The sequence below is a fragment of the Lepidochelys olivacea genome (genome assembly GCF_965140295.1).
Source record: "Lepidochelys olivacea isolate rLepOli2 genome assembly, chromosome: 11".
NCBI lineage: Eukaryota > Metazoa > Chordata > Testudines > Cheloniidae > Lepidochelys > Lepidochelys olivacea.
Genome location: NC_140421.1, coordinates 17,940,049 through 17,960,146, shown reverse-complemented (window position 1 = coordinate 17,960,146; position 20,098 = coordinate 17,940,049). Strand labels below are relative to the sequence as shown.

The window sequence follows — 20,098 nt, the reverse complement described above, 5'->3', positions numbered from 1 at the left end:
CCTGGGTTATTTCCTACCCTGATTTCCAGCGTCGATATCCACAAGTTTTTTGGGCCTCTAGGGTCGTCAGCCTGCAAATCTCCTGACAGCTCCATACCCTTTTGTGCTTCCACAGGTGGCTGGGTATCTGCCTAGGTCTCAGCATGTTTGGGCTCCATGGTTTGCAGGTCCAGCAGCTCCTGGGAGGGAGCCTGCAATGTGTGTCATCTCTTCTCGGCTGTCAGCCCCTATGGAGCTGGGCTGCTCCCTTTTATACTGAGGCTCCAGTTCAAGCATGCCCAGCAATGGCAAGGGAAAATGGCTTCCTCTGCCCTCAATATGGGGTTAACCACTTCTTGTCCAGAGTGGGGCAAGTACACCTTGTTACAGTATGTCACACTGACTTGAGTGGCTGACGACCATGAGTGCCTACCTCAGGGCAGATTGTCAAATAAGGCAGACACCCCAAACTAGTGATGTGTCCTATAATTAGATTTCATCAAGCCAGTGATAAAGGTCAACTCCTGGATCACTATAACAGTCTTACCCTAGAGTCACAAACAGTCCCTTTAGACCTTCCAATCTATCTTGCCACCCAGACAAACTGGACTTGGTGATAAATGGCCACTTACACCAAAAATCACACCACATTCAGGTTGCTTCCAGTCCCAAGAAACCAGTCACTTATCCCGATCAATTGGCACCTTAGATCTTACACCAAAGACAACGTTTTTAGCCAATCCTGTAATAAACTATTAAAGGTTTATTAATTAGGAAAAAGGAATAAGAAAGTTATTTACAGGTTAAAGCAAGCAATCATATAAAGTAAACACTAATGAGTTACCATCTAAATCCTAAGAGTCATCTGTCAATTCAAAGTGTCTTTCAGGGTGGACCCAGAAGGAAGCCCCTGGGGATCTCTGGCTTCAGTTTAGAGTCTCTGGCCCTTCAGAGGTCAAACAGCCAAAAAGATGGAAACATTTCCTGTGGCTTTGTTCTACTTCTTTAATTCAGCTTCCAAGCCCATGAAATGCACTTCCTTGCATGTAGCATTTCCCAGGTGCGATAGGGCCATTAACCAATCCTTTGCATTGTGATGATCCTTGATGACCCATCTGATTTTGATAGTCCTTTTGGGTGGGCAGGGGCAAAAATTTCCATGCCCAACTTCACAAGTTCAGAACAAACATTTTCAAAGTTATAAAGCAAAACTTACATATTTTCTTACAGCATGGAATATAGACATTGCAATGAATGCAGCAACTTAAAAGCATGTCATAGTCTAAACACTGACTATATTCTTATAAGACTAATACCTAGTTTGAGCAAAACTAATATACAGGTGAACTGGTCTGGGCTCTAGCTATGAGTTTGTTAGTTCTTAATTATGGTATAATTAGGAATTAAGTTGGGAAATAAATATTTGATAATGGGTTCTTCAATCTAGCACAGAAAGGTATAACATGATCCACTGGCTGGAAGTTGAAGGTAGACAAATTCAGACTGGAAATAAAGTGTAAATTTATAACAATGAGAGTAATTAACTAATGGAACAATTTACCAAGGGTTGTTGTGGGTTCTCCATCACAGGCAATTTTTAAATCAAGGTAGGATGTTTTCCTAAAAGATCTGCTCTAGGAATTTTTTCAGGAAAATTCTATGGCCTATTTATATAGGAGATCAGACTAGATGATCACAATAGTCCCTTCTGGCCTTGGAATCTATAGAAAAAGTGTTTGTCTAGAATGATACTCCTGGGGGAATTCTGCACCACTGCGCAAGTGCAGAATTCATGTGCCGCACAGAATTTTTTTTTCTCAGTCTTACCCAGCACTAACTTGCAAAGAAGCAGGCAAGCCTTCTTAACTGGCCTGCTGGCTCTTGATTGGTCAGTAAGTCCTCCTGGCCCTTTTAGGCCACTAGTGAACTGTTTTGTTGGTAACCTGGTCTAAATGGGTTTTCCTTAACCAGGGGTGTCAGGGCTCTGATGCCTCCACCAGGTGGCAGAGATAGACCCCACCACAGTGATACATACCATCCTTCCAAACTAAACCACTAGGATCTGGGCTACAGCTTCCTTTACATACATTCTCCCTGGAACCAGCACTAGGGTCAGCGACAATTGCAGCAGGGACTGTTCCCTCAGAACACTTCTGTGACTGCAAATTGTCCTGGTCATGGTCCCTCTTCCTGGCTTGGAAAGGCCCCTGGCATGAACTGCACACACTTGGGAGAGCAGAGTCTATATATCTGAAGGAATGGTTGTGCACTTGGGGGAGGTACAGTGCCTCCTGACACACACAACTGGGACTGTGCAACAAGGTATAATTTATTCCCTCTCTCCCATTTTTTATGCTACTTCCTTACAACACATGAGGGTTCTGTGGAAGTGTCCCATTCAACTACTAAACAGGCCCAACTCTGCTTAGCGTTTTTGAAATCACAGCTCAAGGAGAAAGGCTTGAATTAACTTAAATTTCATTTCATGGGGTTTACTCTCAGAGTAAGGTGAGGACAGGCATCAGAATCTGTCCTTATGTAAGTAACCCATGTGACATCAATGGGAGTGAGTAAGGCAAGTAGGATTTGCCCCACATGATCAGCTTCACATGCCAATTTGGTTTATTTACCATGGGTGCGCTGTGAGGATTGTCCGCTGAGAGAGCATGTGTGAGGGAGAGTCCACAAAAATCATGAGGTTTTCTCTATATTTTTATTGCCTCTCTATGCCTTTGGGATCCTTTTACTATTTTCCATTCTGCTTCTGCTGCAGTTGCTGAATGCTAGGCCATTACTGCAACTAGAGGCATTTATGCTGAGGAAAAAGTCTGATTATTCATTGTGAGTTTCCTAAGAGAATATGGGGGAAGCCACTCACCAGTCCTGAGTCTATGGATTAAGGTAAATAATGTTGCATACTATTTTTAGTAGATGTCCTTACAAACCAATATCAATAGAGGAGGAGAACATATATTCCCTGGCCGGGAAATTAAAATTACTGAACAGGACATTTCCTTGGTTCCCCCTTTATACATAAATCAGTATCAAACAACTAACACTCTTTTTTGCTAGACATTTACCCATCGGATATGTCAGTCCCTCTACTTGTCTGATCAAAATACATTATGAGTAGGGCTCTGCCAAATTCATGGTCCATTTTTGTAAATTTCACAGTGATAGCATTTTAAAGTTTTCAGTTTTATGGTTTCACATATTTAAATCTTAAATTTCACGGTGTTGTAACAAATCATGAATATGTATTTAAAAACAGCAAAATATAAACATGTAAAGCCCTTAAGACTCAGCATTTCTCAAGCTGGGGTCCTGACCCAAAAAGGGATTGCAAAGCTATTGTAGGGGGGCTGTAGTATTGTCACTCTTCTGCACTGCCTTCAGAGCGGGGTGGCTGGAGAGTAGTGGCTGCTGGCCAGGTGCCCAGCTCTGAAGGCAGCACCCACACCAGCAGCAGTGCAGAAGTAAGGGTGGCATGGTATAGTGGCAGCAGTATCTGAGGTGCTATCCAGCAGCTGCTGCTCTCCAGCCCTCCAGCTTTGAAGGATAGGGTAAAAATAGACAAGAAAACAGATTTCATAGCGGAGACTAGATTTCACGGTCTGTGACGTGTTTTTCACGGCCACTAATTTGGTGGGGCCCTAGTTATGACATAGGGCTATACCCAAAGCTGTGCATCTGCACACCTGCAAATTCTGGGTGTGGTCAGACCGAGAGCTGCAAAGTTTAGACCACATCTACTTTCAATTTACACAAATGATCCTGCTCCCACTGGTATCAATGGCTAATTTATTGGCTTCAGTACTGCATATCAAGTCAAGTCTGTTGACTTTAATCAGAGCAGGACTGAACCCACAGTGCTGTGCTGTGCTATTTAGTAACTGTGCTATGTTTTTATGGAGTATTATCCATTGCATTTTTAAAGATCTGCAAGAATTGATCTTTCAAGCAACACGACTGGGAACTAAAATAATCTTTTCAGTATCCCTCACTTCTCCTCCTCCCCCCTTCCACTCAAGATTCAAATCAACAGTGGAGTTCAAATATCAGTACTCTTTGCCCTGCCTTGCCACTTTGCCTTAGATCTCCCTGCTCTAGAAGTCAGGACAACATGAACCCATAAAAGCCAGGAACAAAGTACATGAGTCTGGAAAAACAAGCTTATACATTAATGATCAATTATAGTGATAAAGCCTAAGGGAGATAAAAAGGAAAGTGCTTTTTCCTGCACATTTTAAAATAGTATACAAAGCACATCAAAGTTCTTAGGTGTAATTAAAACCATTGTTTTAGAACTTAATGTTTTAGCTTAATGTTTGAGCCTTTCTCCTCCTCCCCCCCATTAAAGACAATGGGGCTTGGCAAAACTTTGGATCTTTTGCTTTGTAACTTTTTTGTGTCTAAACTGAAACTGCTAGGGAGGCTTGATTATTTCGTGATGATTTTTACACAGAAGAATTTTTCTCATCTTCCTGAGGACTAAATCCATTGTCATTCATTGGCCCCACTAAAAAGGCTGAGTAAGGACTACAGGGTCAGCCCCTACCTATATTCAATATTTTTAATACAGTAATAGATTGCACTACTGAGTTTTATGTAATTTAACAATCATTTCTGTTAACTTTATGAATAAAAGAGCAGCAACTGCCTTTTGCTTATAGCAACCCCCTTCAAAATTGCTACTGGGAGGAGTATTTCTTAAAAGCTTATCTGTGTTGTGCATTTAAAACAAGAAAATGATCACCAGTAACTTGGGTCTTTTACTCAGAACTAATCTCTTCATGAAACAGCTCTAAAAGCTTTTCCCTAACATTTCCCAAAAATCATTACATAATAGCAGTAAGATTTTAAAGAGACAGTACTTCTTTTAAAGGGAGACCAATTGCATGAATTTTGCATCAAAAATCAGTATTGGGTGTGTTGAGGGATATATTGATTCCTTCCACACTGAAGATACACCAGACTAGAGCATGTCACATTGTTTTTGAGTTGAAAGATACCCAGAGGACTTTGTCCATGTGTGCAAAAGAAAATTTATAATATTTAAAAATTACAATAAATAATATTGTTCCGCATTCAGACTCTAGATCCTCTAAGTCTAAGCACGAGAGCAGTCCTACTGACTTCAACATGCTTAAATTACCCACACACTTAAATATCTTGCTGAACTGGAACCTACTGGTTTTATGGCATTTATTATCTTATGCACTAATACTGTTGATGAATTGGGTGAAACTTTGTTATAGGTTGAGTTAAAACCTCCTTAAACATTGATGTGTGAACACAGCCTTCATTTAAGAGAGTATTAAGAAACACTTAAAAGGCCACATGCAAACCAAGGCCTAATATAATCTGCCAAGAAACTAGCACCATGTGTACAGGGGATTCCAGTGAGTATTATGACCAGGTGTGTGTGCGGGAAGCCATACACATAGTAACTACAAACAGTCAAGAACAGAGAGACTTGAGAGAGGCAGAGGCAAAAAGCAATAAAGCCAAGTAGTAGCTGGTGAGCACAGTATGACCCTGTACAAAGCTAGAGACAAAGTTTTTGGGTCTGTTGGCCAAAGAGACTTGGGGCTGTAAACTAAGAAACTGCTCCTTTTGTTCCTGGTTCCTCCTATGCTCAGAGAAGCAGGGCTTCATACATTCCTTGTAAATAAAACTGCATCAGAGAAATACCTCACTGTGATGGGGTGGATCACAGAAACCCCCTTGGGGCTACCAATTGATGTGCCAAGACTACTTCTGCCCTGCCTTCCATGCCAGCTTGGGACTCCAGCACCCTGTCTTGCTGAGCCAGACATGCCAGTCTGCTCCAACACAGACCCAGGGTCTGAACCACTTGCCCCAAAGCTGCAGACTTGACTGAAAGCAGCTTACAGAAGTGTTCCTGTCTTTAACACTCAGACGCCCAACTCCTAATGGGGTTCAAAGCCCAAATAAATCCATTTTACCATGTATAAAGAGTATACAAGATAAACTCATAAATTGTTAACCCTCTATAACACCAATAGAGAGATATGCACAGCTGTTTGCCCCCCCCAGGTATTAATATATACTCTGGGTTAATTTATAAGTAAAAAGTGATTAAATATAGAAAGTAGGATTTAAGTGTTTCCAAGTAGTGACAGACAGAACAAAGTGAATTACCAAGCAACATAAATTAAAACACACAAGTTTAAGTCTAGTACAGTAATAAAACTGAATACAGATAAAATCCTCACCCAGTAACCTTCCTTTTACAGACTAGTCTCCTTCTACTCTGGGTCCAGCAATCACTCACACCCCCTGTAGTTACTGTCCTTCGTTCCAGTTTCTTTCAGGTTTCCTTGGGGGGTGGAGAGGCTCTCTCTTTAGCCAGCTGAAGACAAAATGGAGGGGTCTCCCACAGGCTTAAATAGACTTTCTCTTGTGGGTGGAGACCCCCTCCTCTCTCCTATGCAAAGTCCACGTACAAAATGGAGTTTTGGAGTCACCTGGGTAAGTCACATGTCTATGCATGACTGAGTTCCTTACTAGCCAAGCCACATTCCTGGGAAAGCCCAGATGTGGATTGGCATCTCCAAGTTCATCGTTGGCTTAAGGGCTTCTTGATTGGGCACTTACTGAGAATAGTCTTTTCTCAGGAAGCTGACCAACTGCGTCACTAAAACCTACTTAGAATCAAACAAGTATGCAGCCAATATTCGTAACTTCGAATACAAAAATGATACATGCATAAAATAGGATTAATAGATTCAGTAGATCATAACCTTTACAGAGATATGTTACATGGCATATGTAGCATAAAACACATTCTAGTTATGTCATATATACATTCATAAGTATATTTCCATAAAGCCTTATGGGGGGGAACCGTCACACTGACCATCATCAATTTCTACTCCAGTCTGGAACATCCCCAGAACCCCAAACTTTCACTGGCCGCTCAGGTTAAAAAGGGGCAATGATACTATATATAACATATAGTTTAGTTCTTCAGTATTGTCACTTATCTCTTCCTTCTAGCTAGATTTGGAGAGGAAACTACTGCAGTACTACTTAAATCTCTCTAATCTTTTGGCACTAAAACAATTATATATCGGGCATGGCATGGATTTCTTCCCTATGACTTTTATATAAAGACCTTAGTGCACTTTTCAATTAGTAGAAGATAGAATGCCTATATTTAACCTATCTATTCTATAAAAGCAGTGTTAAACTCATAACAGTGACCCATCTGAAAGTGGTACTGTGTGGTTTCATGTTTATCCTTCAATAATTTCATATTCGGTTTGCTCAGTATACAAACTGTTATGGAGCCACAGGATCAGTGCCCCCAGCTTTGGAACAGTCTCTAGGAAGAAAGGTGCTAGACCTGCAACAGGTTTGATTCTTCCTGCACCAGCTAGGCCATGTGGCCTCACTGCCTCCTTAGGCTGAACCTCTGGGCTCCAGCACTCCTTTTTCATACCATAAGCTCTGTTCACTGAGTCCAACTGAGGTGTACTCCTAATAGAGACCTGTACACTCCTCAGGGATTAATGCACCTCATCAAGCATTTGCAGTGACACTCAAAAAGCATTGCCCAAATAGTAGGGTTTGTTAGTCAACTGGAACACAGCATAGGAAGTCCTTAGGTTAGCATAGCGATAGGAAGGTTAAAGCATAGAACATTCTGGTAAGCCCAGAGCCCAGCCAAGCTGTGGTAAACCCCATTGTTCAAGCTCTGTCTGTATTTCAGTCTGATCTTCTTTGTCAGATCCTGGGTGAAAGCCCTGAATCCTTCCAGCAGCCAACTCTTATCCCCCCACCTCATGCCTTCCCAGTCCTCTGTTCATGAGCTGGGAAATATTGCTCAGCTTCCCTTCTGAGAGGTGGGGAAATCATCTCCCTCTGGGTGGTTGGTTGCTAGGTGTCAGTGTCCCAGTAATTGGATTTGCCATTGTCTTCTTGGATTCTCCACTGACATGAGATTGACCTCAGCCAGTCTTTTTCCAGTGACCCGTGTTGGGAGCACTGCAAGAACGTCCCACCCCAGCTAGAGATACAGCAACCATCATGACTAACTTGAACATGATGCTTCCGAAAAGGTTGGGGGAATATGTCCTCTGCATTCACCCTTTTAGAGGCTGCCGTGGGGTGGGACTGGTGTAGGGAACATAATCTTTTCCTCTCTGGAGAGTACAGTGCTGCTGCAGGTACTAGCCTGGCATAGTCCCTGTGCTTAGGGGAACATAAGGTCAGCAGCTGTGCACAGCTCTTTCTGGGCCCTTTCCTTCTTTCTTGTGCATCTGTGTAGCAGCAGGCACAATCTGATTTGTCTTTTGTAGGTCCTCTATACAATAGTGAAGTTGTTCTCCAATGATAGGCACAAGACCATCCTTCCTAAGACAGTGGCCTCAGACTCAGCAGAAATATTCCCAGTCACTCTCTGTGAGATCTTGGGTAAATCACTTAGGCCTAATTTTTTTAAAGGTGTTTAAACATTGCTGCACCCAGTCTTGCAATGCTCAAAGAATTTAGGATCCTGACTGTCAACAGGATTTAGGCTCCTAAGTGCCCAAATCCCATTTGAAAATGAAATTTAGGCTGTACGTCAGTTAAGCGTTGTGACACTGAGCACAGCAGTACTTAAATACCTTAAAAATCTAAGTCTTAATCTCTGTACCTCAGTTCCCCATCCCTGAAATAGGGCTTAATACATTTCTGTACCTCATATGCATATTATGAGAATATATTCATTTAAGGTTTGTGATCTGCTCAGATACCATGCTAATGAGTGCCACAGAGAAGTCTATAAATGAGAAACTGATTTACACATGATGTCCTTTTTAATGGGAAATTGGAACCCAATGTTTTAAACGGTGTAAGTGTGAAATGGAAACTTAAGGTATTCACAATTATTTCTTATTGTGTGTCTAATCCTGAATCCCTTACAGCAGAACTCACATCAACTTCTAATGGGATCGAGAATTTTCAGTGCTATTCAAATTTGCCATGGCTATAAGGGTATACCATATCATTTTAAGCCCATGGTTTTCAGAAGGAAAGGGGAAAGAAGGAGGCATTCATGCTTGATGCTGACTGCAAGCCTGTGGGAGCTTAATGACACTTTGAAGTGATTGTTCGAGGAAAGATGAGAAAAAAAGGAATGTAAAAAATGCCTGGAGAGATTGATGTTCTCCCATAATTGGAATAAATAGAGCCAGTGTGGTTTGTGTGACCTTGGTGAGACCTGTCAGAGGTGCTAATAAAGGATTTCAGTGAGCAGGAAAATGTAGCTGGAATCACAAGACTACTCATTAAATCCAGTATGAATCAATAGATAAATCACAACTGATTGATATAAATTGTTTGAAGGGACACTATTAAATAGTTGGGCTCCTAATCTTTCCTACCTTAAAATTCTTCTACTCTAGAGTAAGGTGGATGACACCTAGAAACTGAGGATCCGCTTCTCTTGTCATGCCAGTAAAATGACAGTGGGTGAAATCCTAGCTTTGTTGAAGTCAATGGAAATTTAGCTGTTTACTTCAATGGGGCTAGGATTTCACCCATTGACTCTAATGCATTAATTCCTGATTTATAACATGGTGAGAGAAACATCATGCCCTGAGGGTCCTGAAGGACGGTTGGGATCAGTCACAAGAGTGAAATACCTGCAAACTGCGTGGAAACTTTTTTTTTAAAAAAACCACCACAATAGTGACTCAAAATAAATGTTTACCTCCAAATTTAAAAAAATAGTAGCACGATGAAAAAAAGATGCCACCATGGCTAAACAGAGTAAAAGGCAGTTAGAGGCAAAAAGGCATCCTTTAAAAATTGGAAATCAAATTCCACTGAGGAAAATAGAAAGGACTATAAACTCTGGCAAGTCAAGTATAACAGTATAATTAAGCAGGCCAAAAAAGAATCTGAAGAGCAACTAACAGAAGACACAAAGTAACAGCAAAATTAAGTACATCAGAAGCAGGAAGCCTGCCAAACAATCAGTGGGACCCTGGATGATTGGGGTGCTAAAGTAGCACTCAAGGAAGACAAGGTCCTTGCAGAGAGGCTAAATGAATTCTTTGCATCGGTCTTCACTGCAGAGGAAGTGAGGGACATTGTTGATAAATGCAAATCAATACACAACAGAAAACATAATCCCAACTATACAAGCAAAATTATGGGTTCTAAATTAGCTGTTCTTTCTCAAGAAAGATTGTGGAGTCATGGATATTTCTCTGAAAACATCTGAGTAATGTGCAGTGGCAGTCAAAAAAGCTAACAGAATATTAGGAACCACTAGGAAAGGGGTAGATAAGACAGAAAATATCATAATGCTACTATATAAATCCAAGTTACACCCTGACCCAATATAGGTGCTTTCCCTTTAACTATCACAAAGTTTATCAATTTTATTTGATCTTCTACCTCTCTTCCACCAGCATAATTAAAGCACCCCAATGAGCGGTGGTAGCTATGTTGGTGGAAGACACACTCCCCCACCAACATAGCGCTGGCCACACCAGTGCTTTTTTTGGGGAAAATTATGTCGGTCGGGGTGCGTGCTTTTCACACCCTTGACTGACAAAAGTTTTGCGGACAAAAGTGCTAGTGTAGACAAAGCCTTAGTTGCATGCTATTAAAGACGTCAACTGCCTCAAGTCCTGCAATGTTTGAGGCCTGGTCTACACTTGAAAATTAAGTTGGCTTAACTATGTCATTCAGGGGTGTGAAGAATCCATACTCCTGAGCAGCGTGGTTAAGCTGACCTATCCGCCAGTGTAGACAGTGCTAGGTCTTCCATTGACCTAGCTACCACCTCTCATGGAGGTGGATTATCTGCATGGGTGGGAGAATCCCTCCCATCGGCATAGGTAGTGTCTACACTGATGCAGTGCAGGTGTGCTGCTGTAACATTTTAACTGTAGATACACCCCATGATTACTATTTTCTGCTGCTCTTCTTTCTCACCAAAGCCAGCTGCTTGCTTATATACATTAAAACTCTGTTTGAATCGCTTCCAGGAGTCTGTTGCATTACTTGAGAATTTCAGTTTCTTCGTAGCTTTCAGTTGTTTCATCTCCAAGATGACTCCTTTACTGCTTCACCACAGTCCTCTTTTCTCTGTCCTCACTTCTACCTCACTCTGGTACCATATGTTGTCTCGTGGATTCATAGGAAGGAGGCATAGTCTGGACTCTTAGAAGTTAGGCTTTATTTGAACTCAAAGAGTTACATAAGACAAAGGAGAGCCATGTTCTTCTAGCTGTGTATCTGGTAAAGCTGACTTTAGACTGCTTCCAGATAGTTCTTCCTAGCATGTACTTTGCTCTTAAAGTAAACCTGGTTATGTTAGGAGTACGTACTGTGCCTTTATTTGAGTCCCAATAAGCTCAAAAATAAAGTCTCTTCCTTCTCGCTGCTCAGCTTCTGGCTGTCACTCAAGCTCCTCACCACTCCTGCCCCTGAGTTAGGAATCCTCAGACCTCCCTCCCAGAGCTGGGGCTCAGTTTGGTCTTTACTTATATTCCCTGCAAACACTTTCTCCAGCCAGCTGTAGTTCCCCAGGCTTCTGTCATTTCTTGGAGTTCCACTCTCTTAGGGGAGTTCTTCTTTCCAGGAACACACCTTCCAGGCTCCTTGCTCTAATGAGCTTCCTGGCTTTAGGCTCTCCTCCTGCTCCTTCCCATGTAAGCTCTGGTAACCCTTTATCAGGCTCCTTAGCTAATTACCTGCCACCAGTCACCTAGGAATTTAATTACTTCCAAGTGTGTCTGAGTTGGCTCATTCTTCCTCACAGGTAGGCTGGTCCCTCACTGCCTTAAAGGGCCAGCACCTGTGATAGAGTGAAAATTGGCACCTGGAGAGAGAAGTAGGATTCTTTCTTGCTTCTGTGTAGTGTACAAAGAAGGCCTTTTGGATTTTTTTCTCAGATGGTTTTTCTTCATCTTTGTTTTTACCTTGATTCATCCAGAATATCTAGCTTTGGGTTCTCTACTTGTGCTGACCGTCTTAAAAACTAAAGTGGGAGCTTTGTGGGCCCTCAATTTAAGAGGTAGGTGCGTGTATAAACTCTTACGAAGAAAGCTTTTATCCCAAGTGTGTGGTGGGAGTGTGAGCTGCATAGGTGTTTAAAACAACAGCCCTGGAGTTTTAGACAGCGACTAAAAATCCAGTTTCCAGAACCTGCTGGAAAGACTCCCATTGACTTGAATGGACATAAGAACAGGCCCTGAGTGGCTCACATTTCCGTCGCTTATGATGCCTTAGTTACACCTGTCCGCCAAGGAATCTTCCAGCAAAAACATAGACGGTAAGGCCTTTTATTTCTAATGTGCAAATAAATAAATTGAAAAAGCAGAAAAATAAATTGATTTGCTTAAAAAAAACACCAAGTTTTATTTTCTTTTGTCAATAACCTTCAAGTTCTGTAAAAAGTGTGTGTCAGAGCAATTAAAAAAAATAATCAGGTGTTTGCTAGATGGGCAATGGAAATATTGAGGGAGAGGGGAACTGTAGTTTCCAGCTTCTCAGAAGAGGTTAAAAACAATGCTGAGTATCATCAATGTTAAACCAGTAAAAATACTTCACTTTTCTAACCATGATAAAATATTCTCTCACATCCTGATATCTCAGGAATCCTCTCTAAAAGCTGTTTGAAAATATTTTCACTCACAGCAAAAGAATTTTTTTTTTGTCTCATAAGATGAAAAATATTTTTCATTTAATAACTCCATGATATGCATATTATGGTAATTACAGTACATTTACAGATGAAACCACATGCTTTTGCTAAGAGGCAGGTTAATCATTTAAGAACTCCCAGTTTCAACAAAGGCTTTTATGGTGTTTAGAATCGGATGAAATACACCTGGGAAGAAAGGGTCTGTCTGTTCTTGGCAATAAATCTGTGATCAATATCTCTGTCGGCAATATTACAGCAGCTTTTGTACATTTTGGCCTTGATGTCTGGCACCCACACTTTTAAAACACTGGCTAGTTTGCTATTTGTAATCAACATGAAGGAGACTTGCTAATCAAGCTACCTAAGAGATTGGGGTTTTTTTAGATTGTTTATCCTGCTGTATAAGACTTGAAATTTCTCAATGCCTAGTACTAAATACTGAATGTATTACAGCTTATAGTTTGGAGCTCCTGAGTGGTTGTGTCCATATTTATTGGCAAATAAATGCTCTTTTCTCTTTTTTATGACACATTTTACAGTGACATCTAGTGGTTAGTTGGGTGAATCACAAACATGTATTGGAAATATATTCTCTTCTGCTCGTACCTCAATTTCTGTCATTCATTTGGACTTAAATGAACTCTGTCACACACAGAACAGATGAGTTGGTTTTAGTTATTGTTCTAAATTCTATACTTCACATATAGACTCACGAAACAAGAAACCGAAGTCAACACTTTCAAATTGGGTCCATATCTAGAGTAGGGTTGCCAGGCATCTGTTTTTTGAGCGGAATGCCCGGTCGAAAAAGGGACTCTGGTGGCTCTGGTTGGCACTACCAACTGGGCCGTTAAAAGTCCACTCGGTGGCGCAGCGGGCAACCAGGGCTGAGGCAGGCTTCCTGCCTGCCCTAGCTCCACGCAGCTCTTGGAAGTGGCCACCAGGTCCTTGCAGCCCCTCGACGCATGGGTGGCCTGGGAGGCTCCGTTCGCTGCTCCCGCCCCGAGGACCAGCTCTGCAACTCCCATTGGCCATGAACTGTGACCAATGGGAGCTGTGGGACGCTGCCCGAGGGCAGCGCCTGGAGCTTCCCTGGATGCCCACGTGTTTAGGGATTGCAGGGACCTGATGGCTGCTACCTGGGAGCTGCGGTAAGCGCTGCCAGGACCCTGAACCCTCTCCCGCACCCCTGCCCCAGCCCTGAGTCTCCTCCTGCACCCAAATACCCCCCCCCCCCAACAGCCGAACACCACACTCTCAGCTGGATCCTTCCCCTCCCCCCCCGCATCCTAATCCCCTGCCTCTGCCCGGAGTCCTCTCCTGCACCCTGAACCCCTAATTTCTGGTCCTACCTGGAGCCTCAGCCCAGAGCCCAAAACCCCACACCAAAATCCCCTGCCCCAGCCCAGAGCCCTCTCCTGCACCCCAATCATCTGCCCCAGCCTGGTGAAAGTGAGTGAGGGTTGGGGCGAGCGAGTGATGTAGGGAGGGAAGATGGAGCAAGCAGGGGCAGGGCCTCAGAGAAGGGGTGGGGCATGGGTGTAGGGTTTTGTGTGATTAGAAAGTTGGCAACCCTAGAGCCATATCTATGAACCCAAGTTAAAAAAATTTGGTTTGAGGTGATAGGAGTTATCAATTTCTTAAGCACTTATGACCCCATACCACGTTAACATTCCTTCTATAGTATTCTTTATTTTGGGACTGAGTAAGCAAGCAAGTTGTATCTGTGTATATGAGAGATATAGAAGTTCTCTTAGGCCTGAGTGACATAAGTTACACCGACAGAAGTGCTGGTGTGGATAGCGCTATGTCAGCAGGAGAGCGTCTCCCACCGACATAGCTACCACCGTTTATTGGGGGTGGTTTAATTATGTTGATGGGAAAGCTCTCTCCAGTTGGCATACAGCAGCTACCCAGGAGATCTGACAGTAGCACAGCTGCATTGGTACAGCTGTGCCCTAGTAAGCTCTCTAGTGTAGACATGGCCTTAGACAGAGAGGCTGTCACTCCCCTGAGGCCACAGACAACGTCAGTTCTTAAGAGCCAGGTTTTTGAACTTGGGACTTCCTGCTGACCGCCAGCTCCATGCAAAAACAACCAGTCAACACTGTATCCAGTGGAGAATTTAATGAGACAGAATGTAATTCCCGGTATCATGCTTTGCCCAGGACTCTAGGGTTAACTTGAAGTGTGAATTTCATGAGATCTTAAATGACTGCAAGCTGTGAAGTACGTAGCTCTACTGATGATCCTGAAGACTGCACTAGCAGCACCAGTGAAGAATGGGCCCCCATTGTACAGTGCCTAGCACAAACACAGAGAAGTGGACTGTTCCTGTAAATAAGAGCTCATAATCTAAACAGATACAGCAGACATAGGATGAAGAAAGAAGTAGAACATACAAGCTGAGTAAACTGTGATGTTGGCAAACGTTATGTTAGTTCCATGATTTATTTTTTGGGTGGGTCTAGTTAGAAGAGAATTGGCTGAATGGAAAGGGAAGGGAAGGGGTGAAGCAGACAGGACGGGGAGGAGGAGCAGGTGCAGAGTGAAGCTGAGGTGAAAAGACTTGAGGGAGGGGGAGAGAGAGGTTTTGGAGCAAACAGCCAAACAGCACAGGGCAGACAAAGTCCAGGTAAACTGTAGAAAGTTGTCTGAATGTCCGGGGGTCCCTGCTTAGGGTTGCCAACTCTGACTGAAGCTATTCCGGGAGATTTTTTTCCCCCCAACATGATGTAATGTTATTTTCTTTAAATATCCTATTAAAATCTCCTGGACTGCTTTCAGTAGTCACCGGGAGATTGATGCCGATTCCAGGAGACCCAAGGCCAATCCAGGAGGGTTGGCAACCCTGTCCCTACTTTGGCTGCTTCTGCTCCTACCAGTTGCTGTCTCTCTGGCTTTTCTCTGCAGTTCTTTCTCAAGGCCACATTTGAGGTCCCATCTGGGTCCTAGTGCCCACAGAGTGTTGGAGTCTTTCACAAATTTCTATGTCCAGGTGGTGCTGGAGACAGAGGTGGACCTGGCCAGACCCCATTTTACCCCTTCCCCTCCAATGCCACAGTCCCTGCTTTGGCCGCTTCTGCTCCTGCCTGCTGGAATCTCTACTGGATCAGAACTGATGCAGAGAAAAGACTGCCACCTACTGAATCACCAAGAGTCATTCTGGAATTTCCTTGAAGTTTCCCCATCCAAGTTTTGACTGGAACTAACCCTGCTTTGTTCTGTTTTGAGATTAGGGTGCTAAGCAGAAAGGGTATGTTTTGTCTTTAGATATCAGATATCCTGGGCTGTAATTACATCTGTCACACTGAAGATGCTAGGCCAAATTCAACAGTCTTTAATAAGAATAAAACTCCCACTAACTTCACTGGAAGCAGGATAGAGCCTGGCGTAATGACTATATAAGGCAGGGGTGAGCAACCTTTCAGAAGTGTTGCGCCAAGTCTTCATTTATTCACTGTAATTTAAGGTTTTGCGTGCCAGTAATACATTTTAATGTTTTTAGAAGGTCTCTCTCTATAAGTCTATATTATACAACTAAACTATTGTTGTAAGTAAAGTAAATAAGGTTTTAAAAATGTTTAAGAAGCTTCATTTAAAATTAAATTAGCATGCAGATCTCGTCAGTTTAGTGTGATCTTTGCCCTTGCTTTTCCTTGCCGAATTTTGCAATGTCTAGCATGTACTTTAAGCTGCACATAGACTTTTGAGTGATCAGTTGTTAACCAGCTCCGAGAGGGACAGAGGACAGGTTTCATGTGTGAAAATATCTATTCACACAGGTATGTGGATTCAAATGCTGAAAACATTGCAAATGCAATTTTCTTCAAACAGTTAAATTTCACTGGCAGGGATGTCCAGCAGGTCAGAATAGAGGCCCTATGATCTCTCTCGGTAGCTTCAAGTGCACGCCACAGATCTCCAAACTTTGATGCCCACAATTCTGAGCTTTTTAACTGAATGAGCTGCAATTTGAAATCTTCAACACCCATCCACTGAAATACAGACAAATCCAAGTCGCTTTCGTTGAACTTTTCAGGTTTAATTAGAAAATAAAGCATTGGGCCAAATCTCTGGAAATCTTGAAATCTGTCAGAAAATTCTGATTCCAGTTCTTGCATGTACATTCCAATTTCATCGACACTGATAGTGCAATGTGTCGATAGCTCTTTTATGTGTTGGAAGTAGCGGAAAGTCAAAGTTCAACTATCCCAAGAAAAAACTGCTAGTTTTACAATAAATGCCTTCCAGGAAGATCCAGAACCATTTGCCCTGGAGACAGAGGTTGAGTTCATTTAGGTGAGCGGTGATGTCCGTTAGAAACATGAGCTGACACATCCATTTGTCATCATCCAGTTCGGGGTAGTTTTGTCCTTTTTCTGACAAAGGCCTTGATTGCATCAAAACAATTTAAAAAGTACACCAAAACCTTGCCACAACTTAGCCACCCAATGTTGCTGTGAAGTGGAATGTCGTTATAAGCACTGTCCATCTCTTCTAGCAGTGCTTGAAACTGTCTGTGAGTCAAAGCAGATCAAGCAACAAGGAAATTCACAATTTGCACCACTGTATTCATCACATTATTAAGCTCTGAATTAGAAATTTTAGCACACAGGTTTTCTTGATGGATAATACAGTGAAATTTGACTGTCAGGCAACTAATTTGATCTTCAAGTAACTTTACAAATCCCTTCTGTTTTCCGACCATGGCAGGAGCACCATCTATTGTCACACAAAATATTTTTTTGATGTCAACGCCTCATTCTTCAAAATGGTTTACAAAACTTTCCACTATATCTTCCCCTTTTGTTGTGCCATGCAGGGGTTTTAGGCAACAAAGTTCCTCTTGGATTCCATCGGAAGCACAATATCTTGCAACAACTGCCAAATGTGGAACGTTGTTTATATCCATGCTCTCATCAGCTGCAACGCTAAACACTGCTGTGTCTTTTAATGCAGTCGTCTGCTTTTCGTTAATGTTTTCTGCCATTTCGCTTATGTGTCTCTCAACTGTTCTGGCAGAGACAGGCAGTTCTTTTATTCTAGGTATGATTGTATCTTTATTTGGCAAATCATTGAACAAAACCTCCGAACTGAGAAAAACTTCTTTTATATATTCCCCATCTGTAAACAGCTTTCTGTTTTTTGTAATGCACTGTGCAATCTTGTAACTTCCTTCTGTACCTTGATTTTTACTTACACTTAAGCATTTAAAAACACTGCTTTCCTGCTACTGCCTTTTTGATTGATTCAGTCTTGTCTGCTTCATCAAGAAAGGTTTTCTCATGCTTCGTTTCAAAATGTCGTCAAACACTTGATGTGCGACAAACACCACTTTCACAACAGAAAGCACAAACAGCATGGTCCTTCTTTTGAATAATGTCTGAGAAGGCTGAAATGAACGGACATCTAACTTTGCTTTCTTAGGAGCTGCCATTTAGTACCCCTCAACTCACAGTGGGGGAAAATGGGGACAGAGGGCACGCACAATGACAAACACAGTGTGCTGTTCCACGCGGCCTGATATAAGCAGCAAATCAGGACTTAAAAATATCCCAGTGGTGCTGGAACAATTTTTAAGGTGGGGTTGCTGAGCTGTGCCCCCTCTTGCCCCTGTCTTCACCCCTCACTGCCCCAGGCTGGGGCCAGTGGACCACAGCTGGGGGTGGCTGCAGAGTGCCAGGTTAAGGCCATGAGCAGAGCCCCGGGCCAGTGGCCAGGACCTCAGGCCATCAGCAGAGCCCCCTGGACCGGTGGCCGGGACCGGCAGTGGGATGAGTGGGGCCAGCGGCCGGGACTCCAGGCTGACAGCAGAGTGCCACTGAAAATCAGCCTGGATGCTACCTTTGGCACACGTGCCAGAGGTTGCTGACCCCTGATATAAGGTGTAGTCTGTTGTTCCTTTAAGAAGCAACTTGTCCTTCTCCAGCTCCCTCTACATGGGAGAGAGTCTTGTGAGGGTAGAGAATCAGGAGATGGCTTTCAAGTTGAGCAGAACTCTGTGTAGTCTACTTCTTTCAAACCTGAGCCTGACCCCCCAGAGACACTGTAAGTATATGGTTTTGTGTGGCATGTCTCCTATAAGTAAGGGGTGGCTGTGTCCAAGTGTAATTCACATGCCTCATGGGGAGATATCTCTTTAAGAGATCTATTGGGGGTGGGTGGGTAGGAATGAGTTGTGTCTGGGTTGTTGTTGCTAGGCAGATTTAGCACTTCACATCTAGAAGTTTCTGGAATTGGATGTGATAGTTTTGGGTATGCTCAGTAGGTTCCCGGTTGTTGGACTCAGACTCCATGAGGGCAAGTAGTCAAGGCAGCTGCTTTGCAAAAGCCCACATGCACTGTGTGTGTTGGGAGAAGCTGAGCACCAGGAGCAGAAAGTGGGCTGTTTTCCCTAACTCTGAAGCATTTTTACTCCTTGGGGAATTCTGCACCACTGCCCATGCTCAGAATTCATGCTCCCCCCCACCCGTAGAAAATACATTCTGCCGAAGAGGTGCTACAGTTATGCCTTTTGCCCACCAGGGGCTGCTGTGGGGCCAGAACATAGGGTAGCCAGTCACCAGAGGTTGCAGTCAGCAGCCAATAGGGAGGGGTCAGAGCAGGTGTGGGCAAACTTTTTGGCCTGAGGGCCACATCTGGGTATGGAAATTGTGTGGTGGGCCATAAATGCTCACGAAATTGGGGGTTGGGTGCAGGAGGGGGTGAGGGCTCTGGCTGGGGATGCGGGCTCAGGGGTAGGGCTGAGGATGAGGGGGTAGGGGTGCAGGAGGGTGCTCCGGGCTGGGACTGAGGGATTTGGAGGGCGGGAGGGGGATCAGGGTTGGGGTGTGGGAGGGAGTTAGGGGTGCAGGCTCTGGGCAATTCTTACCTCAAGCAGCTCCTAGAAGCAGCAGCATGTCCCCCCTCCGGCTCCTACGTGGAGGTGAGGCCATGTGTCTCTGTGTGCCACCCTGTCCGCAGGCGCGCTTCCCGGCGGGAGCTCCGGGGCTGGAGCACCCAAGGAGAAAAAGTGGGTCCTGAGCACCCACCAGCAGCCCCCATATCATCTTCTCCCCTACCTCCCGGCACCTCCCTCCCACTGGCGGGCCCTGCTGATCAGCACCTCCCCCTCCTTCCTCCATCTCTGCGCCTCCTGTCTACCGCAAACAGCTATTTTGCAGCATGCAGGAGGGACGGGGAGAAGTGAGGATGCGGTACACTCGGGGGAGGGGTTGAGAAGGGGGTGTAGTGGGGCGGGAAGAGGCAGGGTGGGGCCTTGGGAGAAGGGGGGAGTGGGGGCAGAGCGGGGGGTCAAGCACCCCCTGGCACTTTGGAACGTTGGTGCCTGTGGGGACGGGGCAGATGTGCCTGACTGAATGGGAGAGGCTAGAGGTCAGCCAGGGTCTGCATGCAGGAGGCTTCCCAACTCCGTAACAATTCCTTCCCCCTCCAAAAAGCCTA

General features: G+C 43.8%; 1 protein-coding gene and 1 long non-coding RNA gene across 2 annotated transcripts in view; one reads left to right on the top strand and one right to left on the bottom strand.

Annotated features, from left to right (window-relative positions):
* The window catches only part of MGAT5 (alpha-1,6-mannosylglycoprotein 6-beta-N-acetylglucosaminyltransferase), a 327,724-nt gene that overhangs the window by 264,983 nt on the left and 42,643 nt on the right, over positions 1–20,098 (bottom strand). The window lies entirely within an intron of this gene.
* Positions 1–20,098, top strand: part of LOC311528082 — a 53,325-nt gene that overhangs the window by 32,473 nt on the left and 754 nt on the right. The window lies entirely within an intron of this gene.